The following is an 18477-nucleotide window of genomic DNA, read 5'->3' as shown; positions in this document are numbered from 1 at the left end:
CTCAGTTTCCTCATCTGTAAAATGTACTGGAGAGAGAAATGGCAAACTATTTCAGAATCTCTGCCAAGAAAACCCCAAATGAGGTCACAAAGAGTTAGATATGACTGAAGATGTTTGAACAACAAAAACCTGAGTGTTAGAGCAGAGGGAAACAATTTCCTTTGCCTATCTCAGTCTAAAAAGAAATAGTGATATATTTATATTTATATTTGTAATAAAAGACATTTATTGAGAACCAGTTGTGTACAAAACACTGTACCAAGAGTTAGAAGAATGTGGAGATAGGAGACAAAGTTTAGATTAAGTGGACTGAGGGGAGTTCATAATTTACAAATCACTTTTCATCTGCGATTTCTTTTATTTGCAGCAGTTCTGCACAATAGATATAGGGTTTTTTCTGAATTTTGCAATCAAACTAAGTCATAAGGTTGCATCCTCAGTCTCTTGGGGTCCCTTCCAGTATTGTACATGAAATCAGAAAGACATTGTTTCATATTCTGTCTGCTACTTTCTAGCCATTTGCCCATGAGCAAGTCACTAACCCTCTCTAAAACCCAGGTTCCTACTTGTAAAATGAGACTATTTGTAATACCTATCTCCTAGATGGTTGTGAGGCTCATAATGTCTATTAATGTAAACTTAAAAGTATTATATCAATAGGAAGTTTATACATTTATACAGAGAATTTTCAGGTAATGACCTCCCCACACACACACACACACACACACACACACAATGTAGGATATAGTCATAAAGAGTTGCTTAGGGGGCTGAGAGGGTCACACATCCAGTTTGTGTCTGAGGCTTGATTCAATTGAATTTTGAGGCCTGCTCTTTCTACTGTTCCTCACAACAGAGTCCTATTAACTCCTATAACACTTTGTATTAGAAAGCACAGTTAAAAAAAAGTGGTAAACCTAGAGTCAGGAAGACCTGAATTCAAATTGATCTCAGACACTTATATTCTGTGTGACCTTGGCAAATCATTTAAACCTCTGGCTGCCTCATTTTCCTCAACTATAAAATAATGATGATAATATAGAATCTATCTACTAGACTTGTTGTGAGAATTAAGTAAGATAATATTTTTTAAGTGGTTGGTACAGTGTTTACGCTTAATAAATGTTTCCTTCCTTTCTTCCTCAGAGCTGATTGGCTCTCTCTTTCAGTGTGTCCCTTCTTTGGAATGGCCTCATTAAGAGGTCCCCTTTCATCATCTGTATTTGGACCCTTTTGGACATGACCTTATTCTGACTCCTATTCTAGTACAGGTTTTATTGGGGGTCCAGCAGCTCCAGGGCATTCCCCAGTTGTTACTGGGGATTTACATCATTGGTGTAGTAAAGTGTCAGAAAGAAGAGGGTTGGTTCAGAAATCCCACAGGTCATTGTCAACGGAACTGGTCCCAAAGGAAAGTTGGAAAACAGCTCAAAAGAAACTGGCTTCAAATTTCGATTTTGCCATTTACTGGTTTTGTGATTTGCTTCTCTGATATAAGGTTGATAGGTTGTAGGCACATAGTAAGCATTTACCAAATGCTTATTGATTGACTGGGTTCTCTACTGAACTGACTGGATTCTCTACTGAACTGACTGGATTCTCTACTGAAGTTACCACTTAGTACTTTGTATTCCTGTTATGTTTTTGTTGAATGAACCTACCAAGGCTAGGAGAGGATGAGTTGCTCAGGAACCCACAATAATAAAATCTAGAGCTGAGATGTGGACCAGAATGTTTTTAAATGAGGAGAATTATAAAGGTGTAGCAGACAGTGGTCTGGAATGGAAGCCAGGAGAGCTAGATTTACCAGTGGCTCTATCACTTTCCTTTTCTTTGACTTCATTTTTTTCCACATCTAAAACAAGGCAGAACTGAGTGCTAAGCAATGTGGTATAAGAAACAAACAAAAAAAAAACATTGTACTTGGAATCATGGACATTAGCTTTGACCTTCACTACCTGTGGACTAGAGATAAATCCTTTTCAGTTTCAATTTCCTTATTTGGGAATGAGGATAATAAATACTATCACTCCTGACCCCACAAAGTTATTCTGGGAAAAGTACTTTGCAAACCTTTAAAATGCTGTATAAAGAGAGCTCTGGTTCATTCTAGTTCTGATTAGACATAAATCTATAAATCCAGATCAGACATTTTCACTGGCTTTCCCCATGCCTGGAGGGTTTTCTCATCTTGCCTCTAAGCTTCTCTGATTTCCTTCAGAAGTCCCAGTTAAAATTTCACCTTCTACAGAAAGTCTTTGTCAATCCCCTTTAATTCTAGTGCCTTCCTTGCCATTTAGCCAATCTATGTCTTAGCATTGTACCTGGCAGACAGTCAATCAATACACATTTAAATGCCTCCTATGTGTCAAATACCAGACATGAAAAGAAAGATAAAATATAATCTTTGCCCTCGAGGAACTCACAGTCTAATGAGGAAGACACCATATATAAACAATATACAAAGTATATGTTTAAATATATAAATATATATATATACATATATACACATACACATATATATAAAATACATTACAGAAGAAAGGCATTAGAATTAAGGAGGATCAGGAAAGGCTCCTTTGCAAAATGTGAGATTTTAACTGGAAGTTGAAGGAAGACAGGGATGGAGCCTATAAGACCCTCATAAAAACAAATACTGACTGATTAAAAGAATCCAAAAGAAATCCAAAATTCTGCATTATTTCTTCTTTGGTTTCTTCTCTGAGGTCAAGCTTGTTCCTTATAATTTTGAAATATTATTTTGTGGCTCCTTCCATTTCTATGTTGTAGCTATTTTGTATATTTCCTTCCTGACTCTACTTATTTTACTTTGCAACAATTTAAGTGGATTTTTTTCATGCTTCCCTTGGAGGGTTTAATTCTTCTTTTATTTTAGAAAGATTTTGTTTACTTTGAGTTTTACAATTTTCCCCCTAATCTTGCTTCCCTCCCTCTACCCCCCCCACAGAAGGCAGACATTAGTCTTTACATTTTTTCCATGGTATACACTGATCTAAGCTGAATGTGATGAGAGAGAAATCATATTCTTAAGGGGAAAAAAATAAGATATGAGATAGCAAAATCACATAATAAGAAATCAGATTTTTTTTTTTAAATTAAAGGTAATAGTCTTTGCTCAAACTCCACAGTTCTTTCTCTGGATATAGATGGTATTCTCCATCAGAGATAGCCCAAAATTGTCCCTAATTGTTACATTGATGAGATGAGCAAGTCCATCAAGGTTGATCATCACCCCCATGTTTCTATTAGAGTGTACAATGTTTTTCTGGTTCTACTCATCTTGCTTAACATCCGTTCATGCAAATCCCTCCAGGCTTCCCTGAATTCCCATCCCTCCTGGATGGAAAGGTTTAATTCTTGCGGTGAAAATATGGGATATTAGGAAGACCTAGAACTGACAAAAGAACAGGGGGACAAGCAAATATGGACTTGAGTGAGGACAGCAGAGGCTTCGTATAGTTCATTGGACAGTTCTAAAAGAATTTATGAGAATGAACTAAGGTGATTTCATTCTCTCAGAAGCATAGAAAATACTCTGGAAGTGGAATGCTAGGAAGAAAAGGGGGAGATGAAATGGAGTGAGCCAATCATTCTCACCTTTTCACTCAACCCTCTGAGTAATGAGATTTAGAGAAGCAAGAATTAATCTAGGTCCCTGGCTCTTTAAGTACTTAACTTAAGCTCTTTGAGCTCCTGGTTCTGTTTGAATTCATCTCAGCACCTTAAGGAAGTGTCAAAATCTATAAAATTCATGAATAGAAGAGATTAAGAGCCCTTGGATCACCATTGTTTCAGCTCTCTTCCATCACCATCTTGATTCTCCTCCTCTCATTTGTTGTCTGCATTCTGAAATCCTTCCACTGCTGTCCACTCCCCACAGTCAGATTCTCTGACTCCAGGGGTCATGGTTTTTAGGTCATGGACTCCCTTGGGTAGTCTGTCAAAAAAAATTTTTTTAACAATTGGAGGAAATGCTAAATTTCAGTTAGAGGTTATAAGTCCTTTCCCCATCCAAGTTCAGATAACCCTTAAATCTATCCACAGGGCCCCTGAGGAAGCCCTATCTTTATTCCCAAAGTTTATCCCCTCACTGTCTTCTCTGATTTTAAAGGTGATAATTTTTTTTTGTCTTTCATTCTCGAAAAACACAATGACATCAGAGGTGATGCCATGACAAGCACGTGAACTGGATTTGAGTGGGGGGCTGTGCTAATTCACTAGCCTCACTTTCTCCTCCAGAACCATCTGGATCCAGATGGATCAGGATACCTGAAGATGACCTGGGATGGGAAGAAATCAGGGTTAAGTGACTTGCCTAAGGTCTTGTGTTAGTAAATAGCTAGTAAATATCTGAGGCTGGATTCAAACTCCTGTCCTCCTGACTCCAAGGCCAGTGCTCTATCTGCTGTACCAACTAACTGTCCTATGAAGGTGATATATTCTGATCCTAATGTGCTAGTGAGAGAAGACTCAGGGATATCTTCAGAGCCCTTCCTCCAGTTTTTAGATTACAAGAACCTTCTGGAGAACGTTATAATTAGACCTTCCTATATAATTTTATTAACTCATATTAAATAGAATATGCAAATTTGTAAGTTACCTAATAATTTAAAATGTGTAAAATCTGGTTCCAGTTGAAAATAATAGGTAATATGAATCTTCTAAAAATTTCTTCTTGGGGCGGCTAAGGTGTCGTAGTGGATAAAGCATCGGCCTTGAAGTCAGGAGTACCTGGGTTCAAATCTGGTCTCAGACACTTAATAATTACCTAGCTGTGTGGCCTTGGGCAAGCCACTTAACCCTGTTTGCCTTGCAAAAACCTAAAAAAAAAAAGGACAAACATTATTATTATTATTATCCACTTTACCTTTGAAAGCATGTCTTTGTCCTTGTGTCCACAGAGCATCTAAGATCTAGTTGCTACAAGAAGGTGCTGTTCCTGGGATTCCAGTTAAGAAAACTTGGGCATTTCTAAAAGTACTATTCCAGAGGCAACTCACACAAGCAACACAAAGCTGCCCTTTTCACATCTGCTCAACTTAAATCCAGCTAGTTACTTCAGGTTTGTGGCTCCTACTTTTAGTCCTTTAGTAAGGTTGCTATTCTGTTTAATCTTTTTGCCTTGGTTATACTTCTCCAACCTTGTCCTTGTGCTCATAATTCTTCCAAAACTCTTCATAGTCAAAACTCAGCCAAAACTCTTCCTTTTCATAATGCTATTTTAAAGAAGTAGAATTAAAGGATTCTTGTAGAAGTAAAAGTTGTATGGAAACTATGCTCCTTGAGGCCAGTGGCCATATCTTTTATATTTTTTTATTTTTAAAAAAACTGTGAACTTAACAAATACCAAATACAATTAGCATTTTCATTAAATATTACAGAACAGAAGAAGAGGATTATATAAACCAACTCTTATTCATGCTTGCATTCTCTATAGCACTTAACCTCATTCTTTACTGGACTCTGTTAAGTGAATGCTTTATAAATAAATGATGCAATCAATTCCAATTCTTTAGATAAGCAAACTGAGCTGCCCATCCCCCAAAGAATGGAAGTACTTCCATATAATCCCATAGTATATTAGACAAAGGGTTATAGTCAAACTCACCTTTGCTTCCTTTTCTTAAGTGATGAAAGGACCAACGAAATTTTGTCTTAATGGGGTCAGTGAAGAGGGGATAAAAAATTAGATTTATCAATAACTTTGTCAGTTTATTGAGACTTGTCTCATGGAGATTGGGACCTGGACTTTAAGAAAAGGCCAGAACCAGGCCTTTTTCAGATGATATCCCATAATTACAAGAAAGGGCTCCTTATCAATGCCCAGAACTGAAGTGGGAGATAGATTTACATCAATTAGTTGTTCAATTGTTTCAATCATGTCCAAATCTTTGTGATCCCATTTGGAGTTTCTTTGGCAAAGATATTGGAGTGTTTTGTCATTTCCTTCTCCAACTCATTGTACAGATGAGGAAACCAAGGCAGAGTTAAATGACTTAGCCAGGGTCTCACAGCTAGTATCTGAAGACAGATTTGAATTCAGGAAAATGAGTCTTCCTATCTTCAGGCCTAGAATTCTATCCACTGTATCACCTAGCTGCCCTTAATTAAATTAGTTCTTTTCCAGTTTTAAGGGTTTGGGGAAAAATTTGAGTCCATAGGAAAATTCTCCAAGGGTCAGGTAGGCCAAGATAGAAACTCCAAGAAGTTCAATTTCCAAACCTGTTTCTCAGATCTGCAAATCCAATGTCAACTTGGCTTCCTTATGGAACTATTTATTATGTTTCAGCCTTTAAATTATCATAGCTTCCAACAAGTCTTTGACCTTCCTGTTTGAAAAACTGACTACTAAAGACCCTTTAACTTTTTCTTAATTCTGGAAAAGATTTCAAGTTAGGTAAGGAATCTGAGTACAAGGAACCATAAACTACCACTCCCTAGGGAACACTTAATGTAGAAGTAACATGGTAACAAAAGGACCACCCTAATTCAGAAGACCTGCACTTTAGTCAGTTCTTTCCCTGAATTAGTGCTACTTTCTAAGACCATAAAATCTTTCTTAAAAAAGAATATTAATTGTTTCTCAAATGGTTGATGTCTATGGTAATCAGTGCCTGTTCTAGGAAAAGAAAAATATGATGGGTAAGAATTAAGGGAAAAGGTCCTCTCCTAAAACATAACCAATGATTTATTGAGTAATAATAATAATAATGATGATGATAATGATATATTGTTGTTCAATTGTTTCAATCATGTTCAACTCTTTGTGAACCCCATTTGGGTTTGTTTGGGATTTTTTTTGGCAGAGATAATGGAATGGTTTATCATTTCCTTCTCCAACTCATTTTACAAATGAGGAAACTGAGATATACAAAGCTAAATGAATTCCTTAGGGTCATGTTGCCAGTAACTGTCTAAGGCCAAATATGAGAAAGGTCCTTCCTGACTGTATTCTCTGCAGTCTATCCAATGTGCTAACTGCTCTCTGAAGAATATAATTTATAACTAATTTGGGCCTCAGAGTACTGGAGATGGGGGGGAATACAACAAGTTTTAGAGTTTGTTTCTTCAAGTATGTCTCCGTTACAGTGTTCTATTGTTTCACAGAGTAACTAATGTGATTTTTCAGATTTATTTTCATATACATCATATACAGGAAAGGTCCCATCTTTTGTCAGTGATATTTCTCCTGTTTTCCTACTTTCCAAAGGGAATGATTAATGAGGATAAAGCAATTTTCTGTTCTTCCTCATCAAGATCTCTGCTTTGGGATTTTTGGACATACCAAATTGAATGATGAGATGAAGAAAAAGGGAAAGAGTCTGATTTACCCAAAGTCTTTGTTGGTTTATTGAGATGTCTCATAGAGAGAGAGGGACCTTTAAAAAGCTCTCCCTGAGTCCTTCAGCTCACTTTAGTACATAGAAAGATGCTACTAGAGTAGAGGCTTAATGGCAAATAAAGAACAAGTACGCTATTGTTTATTCTTAGCCAGTTCTCAGACCTGAAACATGCCACAGGTAGGTTGTACAGAGGATAGAGTGCTGGATTTGGAGTCAGAAAGATTCATCTGAACGCTTATTAGCTGAGTGATCCTAGGCAAGACATTTAACCTCACCTGTAAAATGAACTAGAGAAAAAAATGGCAAGTCACTTCAGTATCTCCACCAAAAAACCCTCAAATGGGAACACAAACAATTGAACACAACTGAAATGATTAGAGAACAAGAAAGACAACAAACAGGTCTAGTAAACAGGTTAAATAATATTCATACTCAGGACTTCTTGATAGAACCATTTTGTTTAGTATTTTTTACATTGTGGTGACTTGTCTTAATGAGATAGGTCAGCAGATAATTAGCAATGGTTAGAATATGTTCGACAGAAATGACTTACTAGCTGTGCAACATAGCATAGTATACAGCAGATAAATTTGCTACAGATGCCCAATAAAAAAATTGAAATGATCATTGGTAATTCTTTGAGCCTACTTATCTATAAAATGGAACTAATAATATAGATGCTCCATACTTTCATAGTACTGACATGAAAACAGCAATTTGTAAACTCTAAAGTGCTATATGAATGAGATTAACATATTTATTATCTATAACATTTAGAGGAATGGTTAAGATTATCTTTTAATAGCAGTAGCTAGCATTTAGGTGATGAAACAGACCAAGAGAAGTTGAACAATTTTCCCAGGATTACAGAGCTAGTAATTGGCTAAGACTAGATTTAAACCGAGGTATACTGAACTCCAAATCCAGCTGTGCCACTTATCTGTCTCGGTCTGTCTTAAGTGTTATCCATCCTAGATGGGTGTTTTTTATCAAATCTTCCTGCAGAAAGAGAGCAAAAGACATTTGCTAGTCAATATACATTTATTTTGTATCTATTATGTGTCAGGTACCATACAAAGTGCTAAAGATATGAAGAAAGGCAAAAAAAATCCCTGCTCTCAAGAACTCAGTCTAATGGGGGGACAAAATGTGCAAGCAATTCTATATAAATAAGCTATATACACAGGATAAATTGAAAATAAGCAACAGAGATAGAGAATTAAGAGGGATTGGGAAAAGCTTCTTTAGGGAATGGAATTTTAACTGGGGCTTGAAGGGAGCCAGGGAAGCCAGGAGGTGGAGATGAGGAGGAATGGCATTCCAGGAATGAAGAACAGTAGTCAAAATGCCCAGAATCAAAAGATGGAGGGTCCTGTCCAAGGACCAGCAAGGAGGCCCACATTACTGCATCACAGAGTAGCTGGTCAGGGATGCTGTAAGGTGAGAATCATCACTCTGCCTCTAGCCCTGGAAAACAATCAAGGGAGGTGAAAATATGCTGGAGGAGGGGGTAGCTAACAGTCAAAAACTGTAAGGGAATAAAAAAAAACTGTAAGGGAGGATAAGTAGAATGAGGAATAAAAAAAATTTTTGGCTTCCTGGTGGCCTAGACTACTGTTTAAGGTGAACAATGAGGTCAGAAGTCAGAATAGAGGGGGTTGAGAACTGAGTGGTACGTAAGAAAGTAGAGATGAGTAATATAGATAATATTTTCCAGGACTTTGGTTATTAAAAGAGCAGAAGAAATTCAGAATAATATCAAGAAGGGAGTATCAGGAGGAGATCATAGGGTCAAAGGTAGGAGTCTGAAGGAAAATCAGAGGGTTGATAAGCAAGGATGGGATTAGTGTCACAAGAAGAGGAGTGACCTTGACAGTAAAGGCTACCTCTATCTCAGAGTCTGAAATAGAGAGAAAAAAATAGGGAACCAGGTGGTGTAAGGAAGAAAAGAGAGCTCACAACAGATTGCTTTGCTTTTTTCTCAATAGGAAGCAAGGTCTCTTACTGAGGGGATTTGGAGGCGGGGAGAAGATGGGAAGATGAGTATGGGAGACTTGAGGAAAGGAGGTTTGGAAGAGCTGTTATATAGTGTCAATTAGGGAAGATAAAAGGACTTTCATGCCACAGTGAAAGACTGATTGGAATTTGATAACATAAATGTGAAGGAGATCTAGTTGTAATTTTGGTAGGATGTCTTCTAGCAACATTAAATGTATGAGAGGAAGAGCAAAAGAGGTAGATGTGGGGGTAACCTACAATTGGTTTCCTGGCAAGGCACCAACAGCAATAAGACAAAGGGACAAGGAATTCAAGGTTTAAAGTAGTCAACTATGGAATTGAGATGGTAAAGAGAGAAAGGCACAACTTCAGGAAACAGGTACAGGTTGAAAGACTGGAGGGAGATTCAATCAATCATGGTCAGAATTGTGCTAAGCACTGGGTAGAGGATAGAAGTATGAAAGAAAGACAGTCTATTAACTCCATAAGCTTATATTCTTTTTAAAGAATTTAATAGTATTTTTTTTCCAAATATGGAAAGACAATTTTCAACATTCGTTTTTTTTTAAAGATTTTGAGTTCCAAAATTTTTCTTCTTCTCTATCTCCTCCCCAAGATGGCAATTTTATATAGTTATACATCTACAACCTGCAAAACATATTTCCACATTATTCATATTTTGAAAGAGGAAATAGAACAAAAACAAAAAACAAAAAAAGTGAAAATATTGTTTCAATCTGTATTCAGACTCCATTAGTTCTTTCTCTGGATGTAGATAGCATTTTCCATCATAAGTCTTATGGAATTGTTTTGAATCATTGTATTGCTGAGAAGAACAAAGTTAATCATCATTGATCATTATGCAATGTTACTGTTACTATGTACAATGTTCTCCTGGTTCTACTCACTTCACTCAGTATCAGTTCATGTAAGTCTTTCCAGGTTTTTCTGAAATCAGCAATAGACTTACATTCCACTAGGGGAAGAGGAGGACAAGGAAATCACCGTGTTTACCCCTGGGCAGATGCAAAATTATGCAAAATCAATATAGATTTGGGGGTGTCTCTAATGACTGGGAACTCAGGAAAGTTCTTAGTAGAAAGCAGCACTTAAGCTGAGTGTTGAAGGAGCTAAGGGTTCCAAGGGGCAGATGTAAAAATGAGAGAGCATATTAATTATGAGGGACAGTCTGCAAAGATGGAAGATGTGATGATGTATTTGAAGAACAGGGAGTAGAATATAGAATTTTTATGAGAAAGTAAATTATCATCAGTCATTATTGGTCGAATCAGATTCTTTCTCCATTTCCTTTTCCTCCTCTGTCCCCTCAGGATAGACTGGAAACATGCTATAAGTGGTTTTAAATGCTAGAAGAGTTTGTATTTGATCCTAAAGATAGTAGGGAGTCATTGCAGTTTCTTGAGCAAGCAAGTGACATTATCAGACCTCTGCTACAAAGATAGCAATTTGATAGTCTAGAGGATGGATCAGGAAAGGAAGAGGCATTAAGACCAATTAGAAGGCTTTTGTAGACCAGACATAAATAAGATCCTGAACAGGTAGGTTGTACTTTGAATAGACAGAAAGAAGATGCTAGAGATATTGAGGGAGTGGAATCAACATGACTTGGCAACTGAGAGTGATGGTCCAAAGTAAAGAGTTGAGGATGATGCCTATATTAAGAAACTGGGTGATAGGAAAATGGTAGATTCCTCAATAGAAACAGGAAAGTTAAGAGGAAGGGTGAAATTTAGGAAGAAGATAAGAGTTTTGTATTGCACTGGTTGGGTCCAAGAGGCCTTTTGAAATATCCCAGTAAGCAGCTGAAGATGCAGATTAAAACTCAGAAGAAATATTATATGTAGATTTTTGAGCAAATCCTTGGGAACTGATGAGATTACCAAAAAAGAACATCAAGATGAGAGATGAGAAAACTAAGTCTTGGAATACACTCATAGGTGCATGGAGGTGGGATAATGATTCTTCATAGATGAGAAGGAATAGTCAGATAAGAAGAAAGAGAAGATAAGTGTCATGAAAATCTGGGGAGGAAAGAATATTCAAAAGGCAGCATGATCAACAGTATCTAGAATATTCCACAGACAGATCAAAAAAAGAATGAGGACTGATGAAAACAGAGAGAAATTCTAAAAACTCATATGTCCAAAAATATTTAGAGTAGCAATGTTTTTTATTGCAGCAAAGAAATAGTAACAGAGAGTGCCCATCCATTAGGAAATAGTTGAACAAGTTATAGTATATGAATATAACAAGTTGTAGTAAATGAATATATCAAAATATTATTCTTCTGCAAGAAATGTCAAAAGGGACAGACTCAAGGAAACCTAGGAAGACTTACACAAACTGATTCAGAATAAAGTGACCACAGGTAAATAAAGGATAACTAGATTGAAGTCCACAAAAAAGACTTTGAAGTTCAAAAAGAGACACAGATAAGCTGGGTGATAGCATGACTACAGTGTTAAATGTGTTTTACATAAACACAAATGTATATATACATACATGTATATATGTATACATATTATATATACAATAGTCACAACTTCATACATAATTCTCTTTTCTGGAGTTTAATATTAAAATATTTTGATCATGTTCTTGCTCATAATAAAAAGAATTTTAAAAAAGAAAAAAAAAGAATGAGGACTGAGAGAAGGCCATTGGATCCTTGCACTTTGGAAGACAGTGGTTTCAAATAAAAAAAAAAAGAATGAGGACTGAGAGAAGGCCATTGGATCCTTGCACTTTGGAAGACAGTGGTTTCAAATGAATGGTGTGGAAAAAAGCCAGATTGCAAGGAATTGAAAAGTGAGTGGGAGGCAAGAAAATGAAAGCAGTGAATATAGACAGATTTTCTAATTTGGCTGTGAAAGAGAACTAGATATAAGATGATAGCTTGAGAAGCTGATTGGATCTTGTCAAGATTTTTTAAGGATAGGGGAGATCTGGCTGAGCATGTTTAAGGAAGGCAGATAATTGAATTGGGGTCAAAAATAGGTTTAGGAGTTTAGACAGAATAGTGAGAAACTAAGGATAAGAGATTATCTTCATAGGGATGAATTCTTTCTCCCTAGAGCACAAAACCACCTTTGCATTTCATAGCCTTTCTTCCACCAAAACCACCTACCCCCACCCCATCTGGCCTCGGCAGGCTGTTTCAGTAATTCATCATCTCTTTTTTGTTAACAACAGGAAACAGTTTCCCACAGCACTGGACCTTTAATACACAAAGACTCCCAGCAACTGCCAACCCCTCCCAAATCACTTTTGCCTTTCCTAACCTTTCCATCTCTGCACTCTCACTTCCAGAAACTCAGATGCTTCTTTTATCAGTATTCACTAGCCAGTGGTGAGCATATGTATGGGGTCTCTAGGGAAATCAACAAGGTGGAGGATGGTAGATGGAGGAGGGATGGAGGATAATTCAATGAATAGAGGATAATTCCATTCAATTCAACAGACCAAGTACAAGGCACTTTGCAATGGGTTGGGGATTTAAGGATAGAAAAGGACACAGTTTCTGTCCTCAGGAGACTTACTCTCTAATAAGGGAATTGGGCAAATATTTACAATAAATGTGAAGCCTCTGGCTCTTGAACTCAATTTTGGTCAACTATCATTATCCTCTTAAGTGATAACCCTCTCAGTATTTAATTTATTCATAAACAAATGTATTAGCATTCAAAGAACATAAGAAATAGAAGTATCTAGTTTATACTTTCCAGTCAGGATTATCCTAATTCTGTGCTAATATCTCTAATGTATGACCTCTCCTTTGATATGGATCAAATTCCAGTTTTAAGATTAATTAATTATGGGGGCAGCTAGGTGGTGTAGTGGATAAAGCACCGGCCCTGGAGTCAGGAGTACCTGGGTTCAAATCCGGTCTCAGACACTTGATAATTACCTAGCTGTGTGGCCTTGGGCAAGCCACTTAACCCCATTTGCCTTGCAAAAAGAAAAACCTAAAAAAAAAAGATTAATTAATTACGGTCATTAAATATTTATTGAATAAATGAATGAATGAATAAGTGAATGATATACATCCATAGCATTCGAAGTCTATGTCATTCAGTCTGACACTTTATTAACCTCTATATTATATTGTTTGGTTTTCTAATATCCCAAACTAGATTAGAAGCCTCTTAAAGGTAAGGACTATGATACCTACTTCAGGGCTAGGTGAATGTGCTAACCAACTGTTCAATAAATGTAATGAATTATTAACAAGACTTTTCCTAGGGGTACATTAAAGTATCTGAAAGAGTTAGAAAGGACAGCATGAAATTTTCATGCTACTTGTATATTGGACTGTCATTCTCCTTTATTCTCTATATTCAGTTATTGTTTCCCTCCTTTTAAGCATTAAAGATAGCTTGGGATGTAGAGGAATGCCAAAATGGATGAAGCCATCACTCAGAGGATCAGTTTTCTCTCCCAGGATCTGTCTAAAGATTGGAATCATTGATTCAGAACAAATGGTAGAAACCAGGGTATACTTCAGATCCTTGAGTAGGAAAAAAAAATAAACCATCTGAAGAAATGAACACCGGCATCCAAAGCATTTATTAAACATATCTTTGTTCAGAATGTACTGTCCACAGTGAGTTAAACAGAAAGCAGAAGCTATCTGTGAGTTTCCAGTCTAAGGTAATAACATAGAAGTCAACTAGGAGGCAGAGATCATACAGATGACGGACCAGGATTGCTACAGGTTTAAGGTAGGTAATAAATGGAGAACAACAAATATTGACACCTAATGAGAAGTCTATAAAACCATAAAGGCCAAAGTAGGTGGGAAATAACTGTCTTCCTCCAAAGCATTTGTCCATTCAATGATGAGAGCCAGAGCCAAGACTTTTTTCACTCTGACAGGACCATTTGTCCAGGGAAAATGAAATGGGGGGGGTGGCACTGAGAGAAAAGTGGTCATTGTTTGGGGACTGAGCTAAATGCCAAGATTGAGCTCAACAGTCAAATGGACTGTGTATCCTACAACAGAGCTATCCAAAATGCAACCTGCCGGTGGGTTTACTAAATGCAGAACTCTCCCTAAAATAGCAAATCAAAATATATTGTCTGTTGTTTCAATAAAAACTTCTAAAAGTAAGGTTGGACAGCCCTGTCCTAGAAGATACAGAGGAGGAGGAAGTAGAAGGAGATTATCTTCTTCACATTTAGTTTCAGACTCATAAAATCTCAGTTAGAAGGAACCTCCAAAATAATCTAGACTCACTTCACCATCTTCTTCCCCAAGCATGACTCCCATTTGCAACTTGCCTAACAAGTAATCATCTTGCCTAAAGACCTCTACTCTTCACCTGGAAATCACTAGTTCCCCAGGGAAACTTAATAGTTTCTTGTACAATTCCAAGTAATCGACACCTTTTCTTTATTTTTAACCTAATTCTGCCTCTTTGAAACATCTACTCTTTGTTATTAGTTTTACATTCAGGGGCCAATGGAAACAAAACTGTGTTCTTTACTATGAGTCCTTAATATCTTTTTTTCTTTTGCTAGGCAATGTGGTTAAGTGACTTGCCCAAGGTCACATAGCTAGGTAATTATTAAGTGTCTGAAGCTGGATTTGAACTCAGGTACTCCTGACTCCAGGGCCAGTGCCCTATCCACTGCACCACTTAGCCGCCCCTCTTTAATATCTTTTGAGGACAATAATCATGTCTCTCTGCTTAACAACTCCAGCTCCTCCAGTCAGTTTCCTCCTTCCTCGGCCTTTATGCTATATTTTGTTTCTTCTTTATCCCTTTAATATTGCCCTAGAGAACCATTTTCACTTGACAAATGTTTTGGGGAGGCACACAGTGGAGTTTCTTGGGGGTTTTTTCCCCCGGGGTCATATGCTTACAAGATTGCCCTATCAGAAAAAAGGAGTATTGTCTTGAACTATTTGTATCCTCATTCCCTCTGGGGAAGATCAGTTCAATCCTGCAGGCATTTATTAAGCAGCTGCTGCACTAGGCACTATGCTTGGCACTGGGGACACAAAGAGAAAAAGGAGCTTGAAGTATAACCTTGGGCAGTATAGTGCCAAAGTGGACTCCTACCCCCTCCCCTTAACAATGCATCAGTAACTCCTTCTCTGACAAAGGAAAATTGGTCGATATTCTGGCTGATAGCCTGGTGCTGAGCTCAGCAGAGCCCTCAGAAAAAGGCAAGCCTAGGAGGATTCGGTAAACTCAACAGTGTGATGGCTCCACCTGGGCAGGCTACTCTGGTCTGCCCCTCCCTTACTTCTGATGGACATGGGGGGGGGGGGGGGGGAGATGATGCGAGAGAGAGACCCAGATGCACTGGGAAAACTGTTCAGACTAGGACTCCCAAAAGAGGAAGGAAATAAAAGACAAATAGATCCTCTTGTGGATGGGCTCTCCCAAATAGTCCATCAGTTGCACTGGGGTCTTTCTGGGATTGAGCCAGAAGGATTCTCTACTAATTTAAGGACTGTGGAAGAGAAGTGAGGTTTGGAGAAAAGATAATAGATTGTGCAAGAATTCAAGAAAAAAGACTCTGGCCCCAACCTACTTTCCCATAATATAGGGAGCCCTTAGAGGGAGCAGTAGGAGCTATGAAGTCATAGGTAGTGATCCAAATTTATCAGATCATACACCATAGATTCTTAAAACCCTAATTGTACAGGAATCCACTCTTTAATATCCTTTACAAATGGTCAACTAGCCTTTCCTTGAAAACTTCCAGAAATGAGGTACTACAGATATGGCATGCCATTTTTGGACAAGAATAGATTGCCCCAAAGTTTTCCCTTTAATTAAACAAAAATCCACTTCTCTCTAATTTCTACCTGTTGGTCCCCTGCTTTCTGAGACCAGGTAAAGGTCTCTAGTCCTTTAAAATAGTTAAATATTTGAATATTTTTAAATTTAAATATTAAAAATATTTGAAATATTTAAAAATATCACTTCAGCACCACATAATACTAATATTGAAATGATAGATTAGCATGGTCCATGTACTAGGATGTTACATAAATTGGTGAAGCATTTCATGATTGTATTACACATTTATGTATTAAATATAATTTTAAAAAATAAAATGTATAAAAATAATATTTTTTCTAAAGCTGATAGACTAAATATCCCCAGTTCTTTCAACCAACCTTGACCTGGAATGGTTTCCAATCTTCTCACCAGCCGTATTACCCATCCTCTGGATAGATCTGGTAGAGACAATGTGACATCTTGGCATCAAGGTTCAAATCCATTCCCAGACACATTATCATCTATGTGACTAGACAAATCACTTAACCTTTTGCCTTCAGTTGTTTTCAGTCATGTCTGATTTTTTGTGACCCAGTTTGGGGTTTTCTTGGCAAAGAAACTGGAGCCATTTTCTTCTCAGCTCATTTTATAAATGAGGAAACTAAGGCAAAGAGATCTAAAGTGACTTGCCCATAGTCACACAACTAGTAAGTGTCTTAGACCAGATTTGAATTCATGAAGATGAGTCTTCCTGACTCCAGGCCTAGTACTCTAACCACTGAACCATCTTGCTGTCCCATTCTCTCAGTGCCCCACATAAGTCTTCAAGAATATAAACTATAGAATATCTGATCACCTACTTTAGTTAGTTGAAGAAGTTTCCTGATTGGGAGCCCCATATACATATGAAATCATAGTTCTTTCATTGTAAGGTTCTTATCCATTATTCCATTCTCCATCTTGATTACTTATATACACAGCACGTTGCAGGTTTTAAAGTACTTTCTTCATAATGAGGAGCTGGGTGACAATGATACATCAATATTTGTTAGGAAAATTGATCTTTAATTTTCTTTCTCTGTTTTAGTTATTCCTGGTTGAAATATCAGCACCACATTTTTGTCATAAAAGGAATCTGGTAGAATTCCTTTTTCTCCTATGTTTCAAAATAGTGTATATAATATTGGAATTAATTATTCTTTAAATATTTGGAAGAATTTGCTTGTGAATCCATTTGGACCTAGGCACTTTTGAAGGCTTGTTCAATTTCTTTTTATAATACTGCATTACTTAAATAGTCAATTTCTCTTGTTAAACTGAGTAATTTATTTTATTGAATATAAATATTTTATTTATTTTCCAATTATATAGAATAGTAAGTTCCACCAATCATTTTTACAAGGTTTTGAATTTTACAATATTTTGTAATTTGTTTTTGTAGATATCTATTCATTTAGATAATCAAATATAGTAGCTTACAATTAGGCAAAATAGCTCCTAATATTTGTTTTAATTCCTTCTTCATTGGAAATAAATTTACTCCTTTCATTTTTGATACTGATAATTTGGTTCTCTTCTTTGCTTTTTTTTTAAATCAAATTAACTAATCTTTCATCTATTTTATTAAGTTTTCTTTCATTAAACCAGCTTTTGATTTTATCTATTAGTTCAAATGTCTTCTTCTATTTTTATTAATCTCTTCTTTGATTTTCAAGATTTCCAATTTGGTGTTTACTTGGGGATTTTAAATTTGTTATTTTTCTAGTTCTTTTAGCTGCATGTCCCATTCATTGTTCTACTTTTTTTCTCTATTTCATTGATCTAACAACTAGAACTATAAGTTCTCCCCTAAGTAATACTTTGGCTGCATCTTACAAATTATGGTATGTTGTCTCATCATTGTCATTTTCTTTAATGAAAATCAGTGGCTTATATAATATGTTCTCCAATCAACTCTCTTTAGGATTAGTTTATTTGGTTTTCAATTAACTTTTTACATTATTGAATGTAATATTTCTTGCATTATGATCTGAAAAGGATGCATTTACTGTTTCTTCTTTTCTATATGTGGTTAAAAGGTTTTTAATGCCCTAATATATGGTCAGTTTTTTGTGTAGCTGCTATGTACTGCTGAGAAAAAGGTATATTCCTTTCAATTCCCATTCAATTTTCTTTTTTCTTTATTTTATTTTTTATTCTCATTTTGTACAAATGTTTTTTACATTAATAAAATATTCTTGTTTAAGAGTAAATGAAATACCCCTCCCCTATAAATATAGACTTGCTTGAGCGATAAAGGGGAGAGAAAAAAATTAAAATAAAAAAAATAATAGTAATAATTGTAGGTATGGCCAGGT

At 36.5% G+C, this 18477-nt stretch overlaps 1 protein-coding gene across 1 annotated transcript in view; it reads left to right on the top strand.

Annotated features, from left to right (window-relative positions):
* The window catches only part of TMEM63C (transmembrane protein 63C), a 104673-nt gene that overhangs the window by 14453 nt on the left and 71743 nt on the right, over window positions 1–18477 (top strand). Inside the window, exon 2 of the mRNA XM_074236274.1 lies at window positions 4923–5083. The gene's annotated coding sequence lies outside the window, so the exon portion shown is untranslated. The remainder of the gene's footprint in view (window positions 1–4922; window positions 5084–18477) is intronic.

The sequence above is a fragment of the Macrotis lagotis genome, chromosome 4, assembly GCF_037893015.1.
Source record: "Macrotis lagotis isolate mMagLag1 chromosome 4, bilby.v1.9.chrom.fasta, whole genome shotgun sequence".
In the NCBI taxonomy this organism is placed as follows: Eukaryota; Metazoa; Chordata; class Mammalia; order Peramelemorphia; family Peramelidae; genus Macrotis; species Macrotis lagotis.
The sequence above is the reverse complement of the archived record's forward strand: the minus strand, read 5'-3'. Positions and strand labels throughout refer to the sequence as shown.